The following is a 7,476-nucleotide window of genomic DNA, read 5'->3' as shown; positions in this document are numbered from 1 at the left end:
ATTTGGAATAGCGGTCGTGATACGTGTCCTAAAAATTTAAGTTGGCGCAGAGCACATGAAAAGTTAGTTACGGTTCTGGTCGCGGGGCATGCGCGGCGCGGCGCCCAGCATTGTATCTAGTTCGAATGGGAGCGGGCTCCGATGGTCCTCTCGTCTTATTTCCTCCGCTAATAATTTCCCCCGTGACGCTCGAAATCGTGTGGTACGTATGATCACGCGAACTGAATGCCGATTCACTCGTTCACTTGTATCCGAAAAGTAGCGAACCCGCTCGCGAAATGTTTCTCGAAACGTCCGTGTGCAGCTGTTATGGGGGACCGCGCGCATGCGCGAAACCGCCGGTGTGATTGAAAACACCGCACCGCGATGCACAACTTTGCAACGCAGAAGGACGCTTTCGATAGCAAGTAGGTATGTCAAGAGAAATCGGCTTGTGCGACGAAGGTCGGATTCGACGACACGAATCGCGAAGTTGGGGAAATCCAATTGATCTGTCACCGATCGCGAATGCGAATGCATTGAAACGGCACGTCTCGTTTTTATTCCTTCTGTCTTTGTTTCCTTTTCTCTTTGTTGAACGTTGCATCATAGAATTTTAAGCGTCCACAATGGCGGCATGCGATAACAATCATGATTGATGATTGACAATTGTTATTTTACTGATATTGTAGGAAGAAGGAAAAAATGAGAGAGGTGGAAAGAAAGAGAGGGAAGGGGGAGGGACCTTGTTTACTAACCTGGGCTGGGATAAATCCTCTGAAGTGCGAGAATTGAGCAATAAGATTATTGATAGTCAAAGAATAACGATTATTGGCAATCCAATTTATGCGTAAATAGCAGCACGATATAAAGATACTCTTGTAATCGCGTAACATGATATACAGATCATATTATTCTTGTAAGTAGAACACATTATATACATGTTGATTTTATATACATTGAAAGAAAAAATTACTAAATTTTAATAAATATTTGTTTGCATAATTTCAATAAAATATTTACTAGATGTAAATACTTATATTTAGTACAAGAACCACCAATTTAACTATTTTTTTATTGGGTGAATATGTACTGTAAGTAAATATTTCATTGCAACTATTCAAACAAATATTTATTAAAATTTATTACTTTTTTCTCTCAGTGTACAATTAAACATAATAAGATATGTTTAGAAAATTTATGCAATGTTTATAACCAATACGTACTATTAGTAATGATAATATAATTATATTTTACATATTTACGTAAATTTAATAAAAAGAGTATTTTACAATTGCGAAGAGTATGATTTCTTTATGGAAAATAAGTAAATAAAATAATATATTTTTTTATGTGTCATTTTTTAAATAATCGAATTTGAAAATTGATATATTTTGACATAAAAAGTAAAATATAATTTTATTTTTTTTTAATGAAACAGAGAGAGAGAGAGAGAGAAAGAGAATTGCTAATATAATGTAATATTTTCTACATAAGAATCTGTGATAGACCCGATTGTTCAAAGTGTAAAACTATCAACGATATACTACTTGAAATGCATTATCTTATATCTTGAATATAAATATAATTAACAGAAAGTTAAATACGTTTTAAAATATGAGTCAATATAGATTACGATATAGATTAAGATAATTCTAGTTGTTTGGTGGAATTTATTTTTTTGTTTTTTTCTTCTCTTCAATCAATCCAATAAGGCAACAACCTAAAGTCATTTCTTCGAAAATAAAGGAACAAATCAAGCATTAATTTCTATTAGCTCCAAAATATATTATTTCTTATAGAAATCACTGCCCAATTCTCTTGGAAGACAATGTATTGTCCTCCAAAACGCTGTACATATTTATAATTTGTACCTTTTTATAAAGTATATCGTTTCTCTCTGTATCTCTTTTTCGGAATTTCTTTTGCAATAAATTTTCACGCTTTCTGCGTTCCTGTTTGTCTACATTTCACTCGTTGAAATTTATTACTATTTTTTTTTTATCAGTGTGAATGATGGACACCATTTCGATGTTATCTTATCACGCACGCATGAACGACGCTGAGTTATTGGCATCTCAAGGGAAAATTTACGGAATTCGGCTGAATCAGAGCATATGGTGTAGTGCGCCGTTTATACAAATGTACGGGGTGGCTCATACAAATTGTTACAGCTTAATATCTCGAGAACTACATGATCAATTTTAATCATTCTGGTTTCAAAATTTTTAGGTTTTACAAGTCTCACTAAATCTATGTCAAGACTGATGTCTCTGGTATGCGAGTAAATCGAGGATATCTTTGAAATTTCAAATGAGTACCTATGTGCAATCAATTGTTTGTTTCTACGTGAAGAGGTAAGCAACTTTTAATAATAACGGAAAGTTATTATGATATCAAAATGACTCCAAAATGGACAATAAAAGTCACCTTTTGTTCAGTCACGATTCATTTGAACTTTATCGTAACTTATTGTTTTACTTGGGTTTTATATGAAACATTTTTTTAAATCATTTTTTCAAAAATTAGAAGCGTTTAAAGAATGAGACGATTAGATTAAAACATTAAGGATGTTTTGGCTGTACAATATCAACTAAAAATCATCAAAATTTATAAATTGTGAGTTTCTTAGATTTATTCTGTTTTTTCCTAATAAACGATAAAAAAATTTTGGCTGCAATTACCCGAATTTTAATTTTGAAACAGCTGTAAAGAACAAAACAATGAATTGGTTTATAATCGTTTATGCAGCGTAATGTTATTTCCTCTTCAAATTTGCGAATATGTATTTTAAAACGCAATTTTATATAGGAATCAAGAGAAAATAAAAAATTAAATAACTTTTAAACCAATGATATAATTGTACTTCAATAATTTTTAATGTCTAATCAATTAAATAAAATAATTATGCTCTAATTTTACACAGATACTTAAAGGTAATAATAGAACACTCTATGAAATACATAATAAATCAATTTTCACTCTGAATTTTAAATTCATAACTTGAAACTTCTAGTTTTAAGAAAAAATGTTTCAGATTTGTTATTTGTCGTAGATTAGGAAAATGATTGGTTTTATACGAATATTCATTAGAATTATTTTCTAGTTTCCCTCCCTTTAGATAAAACGGAGGAAAATCATACAGATTTTTAATACAGATTTAAAGACCTCTGAAGCTTAAGAACTTTAACATCACATACTGTACAGTATTGCAAAAACGTTACAAAATATTGATGAAATATTTCATTAACATTACAGCAATATTTGGCAATGTTTTTTCAATGCTGTACTGTATGGGATCAAATCTGTTAGAGCCGATCGCGCTGTTTCTCCAGATATTAAACTATAGTGGTTTATGTGGGCCACCCAATATATATTCTGCTCCTCGCGCGGAGAAATAAGCGGGAAACTGTCATTAGACGAAAGGAAAGAAGTTCAAAGAAACCGCGAGCGATCACGCGATATCCTACCGCTGTGGAGACGCCTCGAGGACGATCAATAAAGACGATCGTCCTATTAACCCGCGTGCTCGCGTCTTTTTGTTATAAACTCTTCCCAAGACGATCGTAGAAATATCGGGAATATATATCCTGCTTAAAGAATGCACTCGAAACGAATCACGCTCGCGATTGAACGTGAGACCAATAATTCCGGGGCAAAGGGGTGGATTGGAAAACCGGGCGCAACCTTCGAGCCCTTCGAGCACCACTTTGGAACACACGCTCGACAATTTCGTCTTGAAATAGAGAATTCGTTGAACCTGCACTTTGAACGATTTACAATCCGCGTCGGATGTCACAGTAGAATTCTATTTATAATTTTATACGCCGTACATTTCGATATGCGTGTATTTGTACATGTGTGTGTCTTAATATATATTTTATATGCTGTGTATTTTAATGTGTAAGGTAAATGTCTTAGCAACCCAGACATGTTACGATACAAAGCCAAGTAATCGTGTAAATGTAGATTGTTGAAATTCAGTAAGAATTTGTATGATATAAAATGATTAAATTACATTATAAATTACAAATATAAATGCAAAATATTATTTTAACAAATACATGTTTCCTTAAAAAAATTTAACATTAAAATTTAATTTCTAATCTAGTTCTGTAACGAATGTATTTTTTTAAACTTAATTTTTATAACGTTTAAAATAATCTGCATTATAAATATCTTTAAGTATTAGAGATTACACAATTAAATATTAATGTTGTAAAAAAACACATTTAAAAATAATATTAATAAATTTTCATGCAAAGGTCTCGATATAGGGAACATGTTTGGACATTTACTTGCGTCATTGCATTTGTTTTTTCTATTTTGAAATCTATCTTTTATGTGATTAAAAAGAAATTTTTTTAATAGAAAAAAGATTCAAAAAAATACTTTCTAAAACAGAAAAAAAGTATGCGGAATATAAAATTTTGTAAAGAAATTACACTTGTAAATGCAATCTCTCCAAAATAGGCCTGAAAGGAAATGGAAAACTTTTCTAATTGTAAAATGAAAGCCTTTGGAAAGAGCAATTTTTCCTCGCGGAAGTGACGGATATAGATTACAATGTTTTAAGCGGGTTTCTCGCGGGACAAGTGACGAGGACGCTCTCGGAGTAATTACATTGGTGATGCGCGATTAATAATCACTGCATAATATCGATCGATTCCGAAGATACGGATTAAGAACGATGTAGGTCGACGGCTTAATTAATGGGCGTCACTTCATTTTCGGAGACTCGGAGACGGCTTCGCGAGAAATCGGAATTCATCGATCCCGATTAATTTCTGAGAAAGGCATTGTTAATGCTTGTTGGCATGTATCGCGGGGGTTCTTCTCTACCGCCCCCTTTCCTCCCCCCCTCCTGTTTATCCACAAGAGCGTAAAACAACGTTGCAAAGCAAACCTGGTGAAAATTTTTTGCAGAATTTTTATACGATTGAAACTCTTCCCAGAAACATTGAGAAGATTTACTTTATCTTTTGTTAGAATTTTTCATGTAAATTCTCAAGTACTCTATGATTTCTAAAACTTTTTATCTTCTATCTGTAATTTAAAAAAAAATACTTTAAACTTTTTTACGTTTTATAAGATTTCATTAGAAATTATAGAATAAAAAATTTTAGGAATCCTAGAATTCATATTCAGAAAATAACATTTTAGAAAACATGTAAACTTACTCAACATTTTCTAAAAATTGTTCCAATTTGTAGGAAATGTGAAAAATTTTCTGAAAAGTTGTAAAATTATACAATTTCAAAAAATTCTAAGAAAAGTTTTCAGCAGATGGAACAGTAATACTTAACCCTCTGTGCCACATTTTGTTCGCTGCTTTCCTAGTCCAATCAGGTCACTAGTGACAGTGTTTTTAAAAGGATTTTAGACTCCAAAAAATCTAAAAAATTTTGGTACGTTCTTCCAACATTCTAGAATATGATTTCATAATTGGGAACCGAAACAATTTGTAATTTGTATTTTTTAGAAAATAATTTGAACCTTTTCAGATTTTATAAGATTTCATCAGAAGTTATAGAATGAAAAATTTTAGAAATTTTGGAATATTTTCTGAATTTAATTTAAGCATTTTGAAAAATATGTAGACTTACTCGACATTTCTAAAAATTGTTTCAATTCGTAAGAAATCTGAAAAATTTTCTAAAAGAATATAAAATTATACTACAATTCTAAAGTTCTGAAAAAAATGTTTATCAGAAGAAACAGTAATACTTTACCCTCCGTTTCACATTTTTTTCTTAGTCCAAACGAATCACTGATGACTAACAATGTTTTTAAAGAATTTTTGGGCTTTAAAAAATTTGAAAAAATTCTGGTACGCTCTTCCAACATTCCAAAATAAATAATTGCATAATTGTTTGACTCAAAACATTTTCTATCTTTCTGTATCCGAATTTGAGGCAGAATAATTCAAAATTGGAAATTCATCTGAGACATCAAGTCCCCGGTTGAATCGCGGAGGGTTGATAACGGTACACGTTACGCGACGTGAGAAATCTTTCTTCGGTACATCGGTGACACTTAATTACAATTAATTGTACAATTAATTGTATTTACGGTGAGTCAATTACGGCGCGCAAGAGAATTTGTCTGATTATGAGTCACCGATTACGCGAACCGGCGGTGTCGTCATTTATCGCGTTTCTGCAAATCAGTGCGAACGGATGACAATAATTGCGGTTAATCTTCGCGATAACGATGCGGTTTATCTTGACGATAACGATGCAGTTTATCGATGACCGTCTTTAATTAAAGATAGGTGCGCAAATCGGCGACGCGGCGAGGGTATGTACACTTATTTGTCTCTTTATCCTGATAAAAGCGACTCTCCGAGAGAGAATGAAGAAGATAAGAAAAAAAGGTGACTCTCCCCCCCACCCCCCGGCCGCCTGGGGAACAATATCGTCGTCGTCGTCGTCGTCGTCGTCGTCGAAATGACGAAGCGGCGGGAACTGGCATGCACGATTCATCGCGGAATCACCAATAAGCCGGTAGAATTCCAGGTGCGTTTCATCGATTACCGCACGAGTGCTCGTTCTAAATTTCGCGGCGTGCACGATTCGCAATTCGCTAACAGACCCGGAATAATGTGCGATTCTCGATCCAAAGTGCTCTATCGGAGAAGATAGTCGGATAATTCGGTGATAAAATCTCCCCGAACAAAGGAACTTTACCGATCTTTTATAAAATTGTGTTTTATAAACCGCACCGGAAAGATTGCAGCAACATGGTAGAAATATTACATTGCAAAGGTAAAATGTTCGCCTTTGAAAATATTGCAATATACCATCCCTGAATTAAGTTTTACACAGAAAAACCAAAACTTTTACTTGTCAAAACACCAATCATCTCATTTATTATCGTCTTCTAACTCAATTCGGAAACTTTCCTCAAGGAATCATTTCATTAAAATGAGTTGAGAAATGTTATATTATCGTAAGCTTTTTATATTTCATCTTGTGTACTTTTTCAATTACGAGAATAAATAATAACTCCGCCATCTGATAGCGATAATGTGTACTATTCGAAAGTAAAGCATACGATATTATTTTTCACAATATTTTTGAAACGTCGCTGCAATTGCTGAAGTAAACTAATAATAAAATTGAAAATCACTTGGAGGCGTTGTATGCAGAAGCAACAAAATAACAAAAATAAGGATCAACCCACGAGGTAAATAACAAAGGGATGTATTATAATAAACGAATAATTTCCATACATGCACGAACAGTTTTTAATTGTGAATATTTTGGTCTTACTTGTTCTTCTTCAGCATAAATTAAATTGACACTACATCACATAATAAAAAGTACCCTTAAGGACATGCAGTCCCTGCCAATGAAATTTGGAATAATGTTAATAATACTTCAAATAAAAGTTGTGTGAATAAGATTATATTCGTATTTAGCAACATTTTTATAGTTTATTTATTCTATTTGCCATTAAAAGTTAAATTATTTTCGCAACATAAAAAAAATCGCG

The 7,476-nt window shown here is 32.8% G+C and overlaps 1 protein-coding gene across 5 annotated transcripts in view; it reads left to right on the top strand.

Moving 5' to 3' along the window:
- The first annotated feature begins 92 nt into the window (after positions 1-92).
- The window catches only part of LOC105202369 (metabotropic glutamate receptor), a 50,973-nt gene continuing 43,589 nt past the window's right edge, over positions 93-7,476 (top strand). The window contains exons 1-3 of one of the 5 annotated variants that reach the window (XM_039456762.1): positions 93-407; positions 1,988-2,123; positions 2,212-2,336. The gene's annotated coding sequence lies outside the window, so the exon portion shown is untranslated. Of the gene's footprint in view, positions 899-1,501; positions 2,124-2,211; positions 2,337-6,439; positions 6,498-7,476 lie in introns of those variants that run through there. The other 4 variants (XM_039456760.1, XM_039456761.1, XM_039456763.1 and 1 more) reach the window with 4 other exon arrangements.

The sequence above is a fragment of the Solenopsis invicta genome, chromosome 13 (genome assembly GCF_016802725.1).
Source record: "Solenopsis invicta isolate M01_SB chromosome 13, UNIL_Sinv_3.0, whole genome shotgun sequence".
In the NCBI taxonomy this organism is placed as follows: Eukaryota; Metazoa; Arthropoda; class Insecta; order Hymenoptera; family Formicidae; genus Solenopsis; species Solenopsis invicta.
The sequence above is the reverse complement of the archived record's forward strand: the minus strand, read 5'-3'. Positions and strand labels throughout refer to the sequence as shown.